Genomic DNA, 13,002 nt, shown 5'->3' with positions numbered 1-13,002 from the left:
TTTCATGTAAAATACAATCAGCACCACAGGCCTTTTTTGGGTTGTAAGAGTGCATAGTTTTTCCAATAATTCTTCTTCTGTAATTGGGGTACCCACAGGATTCTGATAGTCTTTGACTGCTGATTCAAGGATTTGTCATGTTTCTTGTATGTCTCTTGGTTCTGGGCTCTTTGTTATATTGCTGTAGAGGTTTGCTAAGTGATTTCTCCACATATCCCCATTTTGGAGAGCCAATTCCTCATGATGAGGTTTGTTTCATTTATTCCAATTCTCCCAGAAGTGGTTTGACTCTTATCGATTCCTCAATTCCATCCAGCTGATTTCTAATGTGCTGTTCCTTTTTTTGTTCTTAAGGTGTGTTTGTATTGCTTCAGTGTTTCCCCATATTGAAGGTGCATATTTTCTTTGTCTGGTTTTGTTTTTGATTGGATGTATTTTTTTGGGGGTGTTCCTCTTATGTTTCTTTAGATTAGCCAAGGAGGTTAATTTGTCTGTTCCAAACTACCATGTTTATACCTTCATTGTTGCAGCAGAATGTTCATTCTTGTAATGACCCCTCCCGGATTCGGGAGCGTTGTCATCAACTACAGTAATTAGCATAACGCAACTGACAAAAAAACTAGTGCCCCGATATTCAACAGGTTTTAAGACTAAAACGTTGTCCAGGAGAGATTGTATTGGCTAATAATAGTTTTTTTGTAGATATCTGTAGGAATGTTTTAGAACCATGTAATTTATTGGGCTGCGATGCTTCATGGTTGGGTTCTGCTTTTCTCAGAGACTGTGATTTTACTGTGGTCTGAGAGAGGTGTTAGTGGGCTGACTGTGAAGGCTCTGAGAGACTCTGTGTTGGTCTGAGAGAGGTGTTAGTCGGCTGACTGTGAAGGCTCTGAGAGAGGTGTTAGTCGGCTGACTGTGAAGGCTCTGAGAGAGGTGTTAGTGGGCTGACTGTGAAGGCTCTGAGAGACTCTGGGTTGGTCTGAGAGAGGTGTTAGTGGGCTGACTGTGAAGGCTCTGAGAGACTCTGGGTTGGTCTGAGAGAGGTGTTAGTCGGCTGACTGTGAAGGCTCTGAGAGAGGTGTTAGTCGGCTGACTGTGAAGGCTCTGAGAGAGGTGTTAGTGGGCTGACTGTGAAGGCTCTGAGAGACTCTGGGTTGGTCTGAGAGAGGTGTTAGTGGGCTGACTGAAGGCTCTGAGAGACTCTGGGTTGGTCTGAGAGAGGTGTTAGTGGGCTGACTGTGAAGGCTCTGAGAGACTCTGGGTTGGTCTGAGAGAGGTGTTAGTGGGCTGACTGAAGGCTCTGAGAGACTCTGGGTTGGTCTGAGAGAGGTGTTAGTGGGCTGACTGTGAAGGCTCTGAGAGACTCTGGGTTGGTCTGAGAGAGGTGTTAGTGGGCTGACTGTGAAGGCTCTGAGAGACTCTGGTTTGGTCTGAGAGAGGTGTTAGTGGGCTGACTGAAGGCTCTGAGAGACTCTGGGTTGGTCTGAGAGAGGTGTTAGTGGGCTGACTGTGAAGGCTCTGAGAGAGGTGTTAGTCGGCTGACTGTGAAGGCTCTGAGAGAGGTGTTAGTGGGCTGACTGTGAAGGCTCTGAGAGACTCTGGGTTGGTCTGAGAGAGGTGTTAGTGGGCTGACTGTGAAGGCTCTGAGAGACTCTGGGTTGGTCTGAGAGAGGTGTTAGTCGGCTGACTGTGAAGGCTCTGAGAGAGGTGTTAGTCGGCTGACTGTGAAGGCTCTGAGAGAGGTGTTAGTGGGCTGACTGTGAAGGCTCTGAGAGACTCTGGGTTGGTCTGAGAGAGGTGTTAGTGGGCTGACTGTGAAGGCTCTGAGAGACTGGGTTGGTCTGAGAGAGGTGTTAGTCGGCTGACTGTGAAGGCTCTGAGAGAGGTGTTAGTCGGCTGACTGTGAAGGCTCTGAGAGAGGTGTTAGTGGGCTGACTGTGAAGGCTCTGAGAGACTCTGGGTTGGTCTGAGAGAGGTGTTAGTGGGCTGACTGAAGGCTCTGAGAGACTCTGGGTTGGTCTGAGAGAGGTGTTAGTGGGCTGACTGTGAAGGCTCTGAGAGACTCTGGGTTGGTCTGAGAGAGGTGTTAGTGGGCTGACTGAAGGCTCTGAGAGACTCTGGGTTGGTCTGAGAGAGGTGTTAGTGGGCTGACTGTGAAGGCTCTGAGAGACTCTGGGTTGGTCTGAGAGAGGTGTTAGTGGGCTGACTGTGAAGGCTCTGAGAGACTCTGGTTTGGTCTGAGAGAGGTGTTAGTGGGCTGACTGTGAAGGCTCTGAGAGACTCTGGGTTGGTCTGAGAGAGGTGTTAGTGGGCTGACTGTGAAGGCTCTGAGAGAGGTGTTAGTCGGCTGACTGTGAAGGCTCTGAGAGAGGTGTTAGTGGGCTGACTGTGAAGGCTCTGAGAGACTCTGGGTTGGTCTGAGAGAGGTGTTAGTGGGCTGACTGTGAAGGCTCTGAGAGACTCTGGGTTGGTCTGAGAGAGGTGTTAGTCGGCTGACTGTGAAGGCTCTGAGAGAGGTGTTAGTCGGCTGACTGTGAAGGCTCTGAGAGAGGTGTTAGTGGGCTGACTGTGAAGGCTCTGAGAGACTCTGGGTTGGTCTGAGAGAGGTGTTAGTGGGCTGACTGTGAAGGCTCTGAGAGACTCTGGGTTGGTCTGAGAGAGGTGTTAGTCGGCTGACTGTGAAGGCTCTGAGAGGTGTTAGTCGGCTGACTGTGAAGGCTCTGAGAGAGGTGTTAGTGGGCTGACTGTGAAGGCTCTGAGAGACTCTGGGTTGGTCTGAGAGAGGTGTTAGTGGGCTGACTGAAGGCTCTGAGAGACTCTGGGTTGGTCTGAGAGAGGTGTTAGTGGGCTGACTGTGAAGGCTCTGAGAGACTCTGGGTTGGTCTGAGAGAGGTGTTAGTGGGCTGACTGAAGGCTCTGAGAGACTCTGGGTTGGTCTGAGAGAGGTGTTAGTGGGCTGACTGTGAAGGCTCTGAGAGACTCTGGGTTGGTCTGAGAGAGGTGTTAGTGGGCTGACTGTGAAGGCTCTGAGAGACTCTGGTTTGGTCTGAGAGAGGTGTTAGTGGGCTGACTGTGAAGGCTCTGAGAGACTCTGGGTTGGTCTGAGAGAGGTGTTAGTGGGCTGACTGTGAAGGCTCTGAGAGACTCTGGGTTGGTCTGAGAGAGGTGTTAGTGGGCTGACTGTGAAGGCTCTGAGAGACTCTGGGTTTAGGTCGGTGAGGAAGTAGTCTACAGTGCTTCTGCCAAGGGATGATCTGTAGGTGTACCTCCCAAAAGAGTCCCCTCTCAGCCTACCATTGACTATGTACAGACCCAGTGTTCGACAGAGATGTAGGTGTACCTCCCAAAAGAGTCCCCTCTCAGCCTACCATTGACTATGTACAGACCCAGTGTTCCACAGAGCTGTAGGTGTACCGACCAAAAGAGTCCCCTCTCAGCCTACCATTGACTATGTACAGACCCAGTGTTCGACAGAGCTGTAGGTGTACCTCCCAAAAGAGTCCCCTCTCAGCCTACCATTGACTATGTACAGACCCAGTGTTCGACAGAGATGTAGGTGTACCTCCCAAAAGAGTCCCCTCTCAGCCTACCATTGACTATGTACAGACCCAGTGTTCCACAGAGCTGTAGGTGTACCGACCAAAAGAGTCCCCTCTCAGCCTACCATTGACTATGTACAGACCCAGTGTTCGACAGAGATGTAGGTGTACCTCCCAAAAGAGTCCCCTCTCAGCCTACCATTGACTATGTACAGACCCAGTGTTCCACAGAGCTGTAGGTGTACCGACCAAAAGAGTCCCCTCTCAGCCTACCATTGACTATGTACAGACCCAGTGTTCGACAGAGATGTAGGTGTACCTCCCAAAAGAGTCCCCTCTCAGCCTACCATTGACTATGTACAGACCCAGTGTTCCACAGAGCTGTAGGTGTACCGACCAAAAGAGTCCCCTCTCAGCCTACCATTGACTATGTACAGACCCAGTGTTCCACAGAGCTGTAGGTGTAACTCCCAAAAGAGTCCCCTCTCAGCCTACCATTGACTATGTACAGACCCAGTGTTCCACAGAGCTGTAGGTGTACCTACCAAAAGAGTCCCCTCTCAGCCTACCATTGACTATGTACAGACCCAGTGTTCCACAGAGCTGTAGGTGTACCTACCAAAAGAGTCCCCTCTCAGCCTACCATTGACTATGTACAGACCCAGTGTTCCACAGAGCTGTAGGTGTACCTCCCAAAAGAGTCCCCTCTCAGCCTACCATTGACTATGTACAGACCCAGTGTTCCACAGAGCTGTAGGTGTACCTCCCAAAAGAGTCCCCTCTCAGCCTACCATTGACTATGTACAGACCCAGTGTTCCACAGAGCTTCAGGAGCTTTTTTTGTTTTTTACTTTGTCATAGTTGTTTCTGAGGAGGGTCTGTGGGGAGGGAAAGGTTGTTGCTTCCCGATAGGTGTTTATCCCCATGACTGTTAACCAGATAAAGAATTCTCCTGTTTTTGATCATTTCGATTGAATGATTTAGTTCAGCATTTCTGCTCTTTAGCCCAGAAGCAAAGGACTCCAATCCTTGTAAATTCCACGCAACGTAAAAATATTTCATTTTACAGCCATTTTGTGACTGATGGGTGGTCGGGCCTGGTCTGGGTTCAGGATGGGGGTCAGGATGGGGGTCTGGTCTGGGTTCAGGATGGGGGCCTGGTCTGGGTTCAGGATGGGGGCCTGGTCTGGGTTCAGGATGGGGGTCTGGTCTGGGTTCAGGATGGGGGCCTGGTCTGGGTTCAGGATGGGGGTCTGGTCTGGGTTCAGGATGGGGGTCAGGATGGGGGTCTGGTCTGGGTTCAGGATGGGGGTCAGGATGGGGGTCTGGTCTGGGTTCAGGATGGGGGTCAGGATGGGGTCTGGTCTGGGTTCAGGATGGGGGCCTGGTCTGGGTTCAGGATGGGGGTCAGGATGGGGGTCTGGTCTGGGTTCAGGATGGGGTCAGGATGGGGGTCTGGTCTGGGTTCAGGATGGGGGTCAGGATGGGGGTCTGGTCTGGGTTCAGGATGGGGGTCTGGTCTGGGTTCAGGATGGGGGCCTGGTCTGGGTTCAGGATGGGGCCTGGTCTGGGTTCAGGATGGGGGTCTGGTCTGGGTTCAGGATGGGGGCCTGGTCTGGGTTCAGGATGGGGTCTGGTCTGGGTTCAGGATGGGGGTCAGGATGGGGTCTGGTCTGGGTTCAGGATGGGGGCCTGGTCTGGGTTCAGGATGGGGGTCAGGATGGGGGTCTGGTCTGGGTTCAGGATGGGGGTCAGGATGGGGGTCTGGTCTGGGTTCAGGATGGGGGTCAGGATGGGGGTCTGGTCTGGGTTCAGGATGGGGGTCTGGTCTGGGTTCAGGATGGGGGTCAGGATGGGGGTCTGGTCTGGGTTCAGGATGGGGGTCAGGATGGGGGTCTGGTCTGGGTTCAGGATGGGGGCCTGGTCTGGGTTCAGGATGGGGGCCTGGTCTGGGTTCAGGATGGGGGTCTGGTCTGGGTTCAGGATGGGGGTCTGGTCTGGGTTCAGGATGGGGGCCTGGTCTGGGTTCAGGATGGGGGTCTGGTCTGGGTTCAGGATGGGGGTCTGGTCTGGGTTCAGGATGGGGGTCAGGATGGGGGTCTGGTCTGGGTTCAGGATGGGGGTCTGGTCTGGGTTCAGAATGGGGTCTGGTCTGGGTTCAGGATGGGGGTCAGGATGGGGGTCTGGTCTGGGTTCAGGATGGGGGTCAGGATGGGGGTCTGGTCTGGGTTCAGGATGGGGGTCTGGTCTGGGTTCAGGATGGGGGTCTGGTCTGGGTTCAGGATGGGGGCCTGGTCTGTTTCTCTCTCTCTTTACCTTCAAAATGAGACAATCCAACAAGAACTATTAAAATAGGATTTTAAAATTAACGTTAACTCTTATTATGCAAATGTGATTTGTTTATCATTTAAGATGGCATTTGTGTCATGCCACTTGGGTGGATGTTGTGTGAGGATGGTGGAGTTGTTGTGCTCACCTATCACATGTGAGCATCCGTGACCCTCGGCCAATCACATGTGAGCATCCGTGACCCTCGCCCATCACATGTGAGCATCCGTGACCCTGGGCCTATCACGCGAGCATCCGTGACCCTCGGCCTATCACATGTGAGCATCCGTGACCCTGGGCCTATCACGCGAGCATCCGTGACCCTCGGCCTATCACATGTGAGCATAGTAGACTCAGCATGTGTTTGTCACTCATTTCATTGGTGGGGGCTGGGCCAGTTGCTCCTCTTACAGCCTGCTGGGCTGTGGTCCGGGGTGTTGTCTTTGTGATCTTGGGGGAGTGGAGATTGCTCCGCTGTTCCTGGGTTGAGAGGTCAGGCTGCTGTTTTAAAGCTACGTCCTTGAGTCTGGGCAAGGACTGTCTCCCTGTACAGGTGAACATTGTCATAGAGACAACCCCGTTCTAGAGTGGGATATTGGGTCGCTGGTGTTTTTATTCTTTGGATTGTAGCAGGGTGGAAGTCCTTCCTCTGAAGAAGGGTTGACACCATGATCCTTGAGTTGGGGAAGATTGCGGAGGCCTTCTCGATCACTCCCCGTAGTGAAGTCGCCACCCTCTCCTGCTGAGCACGCAGGTCGTTGCTTCCGGTGTGTATTATTATGTGGCTTGGCGACCCGAGATGGGCCTTATCAAGCAGCTCCATGGCCCTCTGCGTTGTTGGGCACCACATCCTTTCTCCTTTTGTGTCTAGGGAAAAGTTTATTCTCCTGAACAAACTTCCCATTTGAGTCCATCAACAGGATGATGTCAGCCAGTGTTTCTTCTGGACTGGAGGGAGTAGGGGGGCTGGTGGGTATTGGAGCTGGGGTGTGGCTGGTCTGTTTCTTCTGGACTGGGGGGCTGGTGGGTGTTGGAGCTGGGGTGTGGCTGGTCTGTTTCTTCTGGACTGGAGGGGGGCTGGTGGGTGTTGGAGCTGTGGTGTGGCTGGTCTGTTTCTTCTGGACTGGAGGGGGCAGAGGGGGCTGGTGGGTGTTGGAGCTGGGGTGTGGCTGGTCTGTTTCTTCTGGACTGGAGGGGGCAGAGGGGGCTGGTGGGTGTTGGAGCTGGGGTGTGGCTGGTCTGTTTCTTCTGGACTGGAGGGGGCAGAGGGGGGCTGGTGGGTGTTGGAGCTGGGGTGTGCCTGGTCTGTTTCTTCTGGACTGGAGGGGAAGAGGGGGCTGGTGGGTGTTGGAGCTGGGGTGTGCCTGGTCTGTTTCTTCTGGACTGGAGGGGCAGAGGGGGCTGGTGGGTATTGGAGCTGGGGTGTGGCTGGTCTGGACTGGAGGGGGCTGGTGGGTGTTGAGCTGGGGTGGCTGTCTGTTTCTTCTGGACTGGAGGGGGCTGGTGGGTGTTGGAGCTGGGGTGTGGCTGGTCTGTTTCTTCTGGACTGGAGGGGGTGGGGGCTGGTGTTGGAGCTGGGGTGTGGCTGGTCTGTTTCTTCTGGAATGGGCTGGTGGGGGCTGGGGTATGCTGGTCTGTTTCTTCTGGAGCTGGGGTGTGAGCTGGTCTGTTTCTTCTGGATGGAGGGGGCTGGTGGGTGTTGGAGCTGGGGTGTGGCTGGTCTGTTTCTTCTGGAATGGAGGGGGCTGGTGGGTGTTGGGGGCTGGTGGGTGTTGGAGCTGGGGTGTGGCTGGTCTGTTTCTTCTGGACTGGAGGGTGAGAGTGGGGGCTGGTGGGTGTTGGAGCTGGGGTGTGGCTGGTCTGTTTCTTCTGGAATGGAGGGGGCTGGTGGGTGTTGGAGCTGGGGTGTGGCTGGTCTGTTTCTTCTGGAATGGGGGGCTGGTGGGTGTTGGAGCTGGGGTGTGGCTGGTATGTTTCTTCTGGACTGGAGGGGGCAGAGAGGGGGCTGGTGGGTGTTGGAGCTGGGGTGTGGCTGGTCTGTTTCTTCTGGAATGGAGGGGGCTGGTGGGTGTTGGAGCTGGGGTTTGGCTGGTCTGGATCTTCTGGAATGGAGGGGGGGGCTGGTGGGTGTTGGAGCTGGGGTGTGGCTGGTCTGTTTCTTCTGGACTGGAGGGGGCAGAGGGGGCTGGTGGGTGTTGGAGCTGGGGTGTGGCTGGTCTGGATCTTCTGGAATGGAGGGGGGCTGGTGGGTGTTGGAGCTGGGGTGTGGCTGGTCTGTTTCTTCTGGAATGGAGGGGGCTGGTGGGTGTTGGAGCTGGGGTGGCTGGTCTGTTTCTTCTGGACTGGAGGGGGCAGAGGGGGCTGGTGGGTGTTGGAGCTGGGGGAGGCTGGTCTGGATCTTCTGGAATGGAGGGGGCTGGTGGGGGGAGCTGGGGTGTGGCTGGTCTATTTCTTCTGGACTGGGAGGGGTGGCTGGGGGAGTGCTGTCAGTGGGAGGCTGTTCTGTGGGCTGGGGAGGCGTGCACTAGGCAGGGCTGGGGGAGGCGGCACTAGGCAGGGCTGGGGAGCGGCAGGCAGGGGCTGGGGGAGGCGTGCACTAGGCAGGGGGAGGGGGGAGGGGGCACTAGGCAGGGCTGGGGGAGGCGTGCACTAGGCAGGGCTGGGGGAGGCGTGCACTAGGCAGGGCTGGGGGGGAGGCATGCACTAGGCAGGGCTGGGGGGAGGCGTGCACTAGGCAGGGCTGGGGGGAGGCGTGCACTAGGCAGGGCTGGGGATGCCTGGCTGGTTGAGCTGGGCTCCTCTGCTGTGTGAGGGCAGGTCATAGAGTGGTGATCTAGCTGCTCCTGCATCCTGTCCTCTGTTCTCTGTCTCTCCTGCAGCCTGTCCTCTTTCTCTCCTGCAGCCTGTCCTCTTTCTCTCCTGCAGTCAGCCAGCTCTCTCTTGAGTCCGTCTCTCTCTTGCTGAACCTCTTTCAGCTGTGTTGCAAGGCTGCTGTCCTGCTCTGTCCTCACCTTGGTTAGGAGCTCCTCTAAGGTGTGGTCGTCTGGTGTCTGTTTGCTCACACTCTCCCTGAGCAGGACCACCTCCCCCTCCAGTCTGGTGAACTCATCCCTCATGGCAGCCTTGGTGGTGAGGAGGGCCTGAGCCTGCTCTGCACTGAGGGGGTCGCTCTCCTCCTGGGGCATGTCCTCCACTATGGTGGGAAGAGATGTGCTGGATGTGCCTTTTTGGGTGGGGGGAGAGTAGGGATGAGGGTGGTGCTGCTGAGAGGGCATGTCACTGCTGGTGTCCTTCTCTCTCTCTGCTCTCTCCTTAATGGTCTGAAAGTCTGTTTCAAACAGCCTAATGTTACCTTGCACCATGACAGTCCCAGTCTGTTATAAACAGCCTAATGTTACCTTGCACCATGACAGTCCCAGTCTGTTTCAAACAGCCTAATGTTACCTTGCACCATGACAGTCCCAGTCTGTTTCAAACAGCCTAATGTTACCTTGCACCATGACAGTCCCAGTCTGTTATAAACAGCCTAATGTTACCTTGCACCATGACAGTCCCAGTCTTGTAGAGGTTTATTGTTATCATGGTGCTGTCTTTCAGCTTCCACCCATTACAGACTGCGGAGCACCATGCGTTTGGCTGGTCAGTGAGAAACATGAGTTTACTCATATCACAGTTTTTTTGTGTAGGTCTACAAAAAGAGTTTCTGGCCTCTTGCTTTAGTAGTTTCTGTTTTAAAAGCTTTCCCCGTTGTGTCATTTTTGTCCTCTGGAAAGTGGAGAATGGACACTGAGGGGGGACATGGTGCCTGTGGGCTCTGCTACTACTGCTGCTGCTCCGCTGTCCCGCTGCCATGGCAACCAGTTTTATTTGTCTTCAGCTGTTGCTACCTAGTTAGCTCTAATTTAGCTTTTTAAAAAATCTGCAAAAATAGTGAAAGAATATTTACACACAAAAAAAAAAACGAAGATGTGTTTAAAGTTAGAGTCCTTTTTGGTTGTTTGATGTAGTTGTATTAACTCCCCTTGCAAGGTTTGTTCCAGCTAAACTTTTCTGGCTAGCTTGATAGCCTGCTGGCTAGGTTTTTGTTGTGTAGTTAGCGACAGTCAACCTAACTTTTCAGGCGTAAAGTAAAAGGTTGTTCATCACTTCTTCTTTTTACATCCAGTGTTTATCTCGTTTGCTTTATTGACATAACAATGTACATATGGCCACTATGGATATTTACAATATTAAAATAAGAAGAATCAAAACTGTTACTGTTGTCCCGTTGACAACAGTAACCAAGGGTCAAAATAGCCATACGTTGAACAGTAACAATAAGCATATAAGACAAGAGGTTGGTCGGTCTGTCAGACACTGTCCCTCATCTTATGCCAGGCAGCAATGTAGTGCGCTGCCAACCCACAGCTCTCTGTGTCCTCCCCCAACAGGATGGGTAGCCTATCCTCATCAGAACCTCGAGTGTCATTTCCTCAAATTTGGCACGTTCGACATTTTGTCAGGAAATGCAGCTCTGTCTCAATGGTTGCACAGCCTTCTCTCTCGCTCGCTCTCTCGGTTTGCTTTATTGGACAAAACAATGTATATATTGCCAAAGCTTTCTTTGGAGATTTACAATATTAACACAATCAAAATTGCCAATGGGACAACAATAACCAAGGGTCAAAATGGCCATACATTGAACAATGAGCATATAGGACATGTGCAGGTTGATTGGTCTGTCAGACACTGTTCCTCATCTTATGGCAGGCAGCAATGTAGTGCGCTGCCAACCCACAGCTCTCTGCATCCTCCCCCAACAGGATGGGAAGTCTATTCTCATCAAGAGGTCTTTGAAACCTTGAATGAGGGTTTCACATTTGGGGAAATTACACTCTCTAATTGTTTTATTTCTTTCACATTTTGTCAGGAAATGCAGCTCCGTCTCAGGTTCTGCTGTTGTGCATTGGTTGCACAGCCTTTCCTCTACAGGGAACCAGGTTTTCCTGTGTCTACCCTTCTCAATGGCAAGGCTGTGCTCACTGAGCCTGCACTATGTCAAGGTTTTTCTAAGGTTTTGAGCAGTAACCATAGTAAAAACAGTTTTTTTTCTAAAAACATTTGCAAATGTATTATAAATAAAAAAATCATATTTACATAAGTATTCAGATCCTTTACTCAGTACTTTGTTGAAGCACCTTTGGCAGCGATTACAGCCTCCAGTCTTCTTGGGTATGATGCTACAAGCTTGGCACACCTGTATTTGGGGAGTTTCTCCCATTTCTTCTCTGCAGATCCTCTCAAGCTCTGTCAGGTTGGATGGGGAGCGTTGCTGCAGTTATTTTCAGGTCTCTCCAGAGATCGGGTTCAAGTCCGGGCTCTGGCTGGGCCACTCAAGGACATTTAGAGACTTGTCTTGGCTGTGTGCTTAGGGTCGTTGTTCTGTTGGAAGGTGAACATTCGCCCCAGTCTGAGAACCTGCTCCAGTGCGCTCAGGATTTCATCAAGGATCTTTCTGTACTTTACCTTTCCCTTGATCCTGACAAAAGTGTTTATTTACCTTTTATTTAACTAGGTAAGTCAGTTAAGAACAAATTCTTATTTACAATGATGGCCTACCCCGGCCAAACTTGGACGCGCTGAAAAACATCCCCACAGCATGACGCTGCCACCACCACGATTCAATGTGTTCAAAATATACAACCAAAAAAAGACAAGCATTTGTGTAAGTTTATCGATAGCCTAGCATAGCATTATGTCCAGCTAGCAGCAGGTAACTTGGTCACGAAAATCAGAAAAGCAATCAAATTAAATCGTTTACCTTTGATGAGCTTCGGATGTTTTCACTCACGAGACTCCCAGTTAGATAGCCAATGTTCCTTTAGCTCCGTTTCTTCTTCACGTTTCGCTGAGAAATCGACCGGAAATTTCGGGCACGACAACGCCGAAAAATATTCCAAATTAGCTCCATAATATCGACAGAAACATGGCAAACATGGCAAACAATCAATCCTCAAGGTGTTTTTCAAATATCTATTCGATAATAACCGCTTACGGGTATTCTTCAACATAAAGGCGTAAAACTACGTCACAATGCTGTAGACACCTTGGGGAATACGTAGAAAAAAGTAATCTGGTTGATAGCCCATTCACTGCTCAATAGAGACGCATTGGATTGCAGAGCTTCCAAAACATAAGGCACTTCCGGATTGGATTTTTCTCAGGCTTTCACCTGCAATATCAGTTCTGTTATACTCACAGACAATATTTTTACAGTTTTGGAAACTTTAGAGTGTTTTCTATCCTAAGCTGTCAATTATATGCATATTCTAGCATCTTGTCCTGACAAAATATCACGTTTACTTTGGGAACGTTGTTTTTCCAAAAATGAAAATACTGCCCCCTAGGCACAAGAGGTTAAGAATGTCATCTTTAAGAAGGAACACCAAAATAAAAGCTAGACCATCAGGGAGAATTAAAAAAAAAAAATCCCAAAACAATTTAATTTAGCAGTATTAATTTTGTTTGAGCAAAGAAACACATCGTTAGTAGAGCTAGGTGATCTGGACAAACAGTCATACATTGACCCATTTTGCTTGATAAGATAAATACAACAATAATATTGTTTAATGCACAGTTACTTTCCGTTAGTGGCAGGGCTCTAGACTAAATGTTTCTAGTGCCAAGTAAAACATGAACCATCTATTTCCTCATGTTCAGGGATGTATCCATCGTGCATGGTGGATATTTTGATGTCAACAGTAGAGATCCAGAATAATCAGATGTATTTTTGTCTCTTTAGAGATTATTTTTGCATGGTTTTTTTTTTGTCCTAGGTTATATGCAACACCATTTACCACCCGAGGGAACTCAAAACACATTAGCTAGTTGGCAAACGTTTAAATATATTGTTGCTAGGTATCCATGCAATTCATCTAACAATAACTTTTTTGCATCCATTCCTCTGCCGGATCGTCTCAATGACTTTCTCTGTTTCTAAAGTGGTGTTATTTCCTCTATATTAACAGTTGAGAAATAATTCTAATACTCAAATAAAGCTGAGAACCTCCTATTTAAATATATATATATATATATATAAACAGAAACTGTAGTTTTTAAAACGTTGTCTTTCCCACAATTACATTTTGAAATGTTG

At 50.7% G+C, this 13,002-nt stretch overlaps 1 protein-coding gene across 1 annotated transcript in view; it reads left to right on the top strand.

The window, feature by feature from the left end:
- The window catches only part of LOC115122590 (rho GTPase-activating protein 29-like), an 86,321-nt gene that overhangs the window by 39,424 nt on the left and 33,895 nt on the right, over positions 1-13,002 (top strand).

The sequence above is a fragment of the Oncorhynchus nerka genome, linkage group LG20, assembly GCF_034236695.1.
Source record: "Oncorhynchus nerka isolate Pitt River linkage group LG20, Oner_Uvic_2.0, whole genome shotgun sequence".
In the NCBI taxonomy this organism is placed as follows: Eukaryota; Metazoa; Chordata; class Actinopteri; order Salmoniformes; family Salmonidae; genus Oncorhynchus; species Oncorhynchus nerka.
This window is presented reverse-complemented; position numbering and strand designations above follow the sequence as displayed.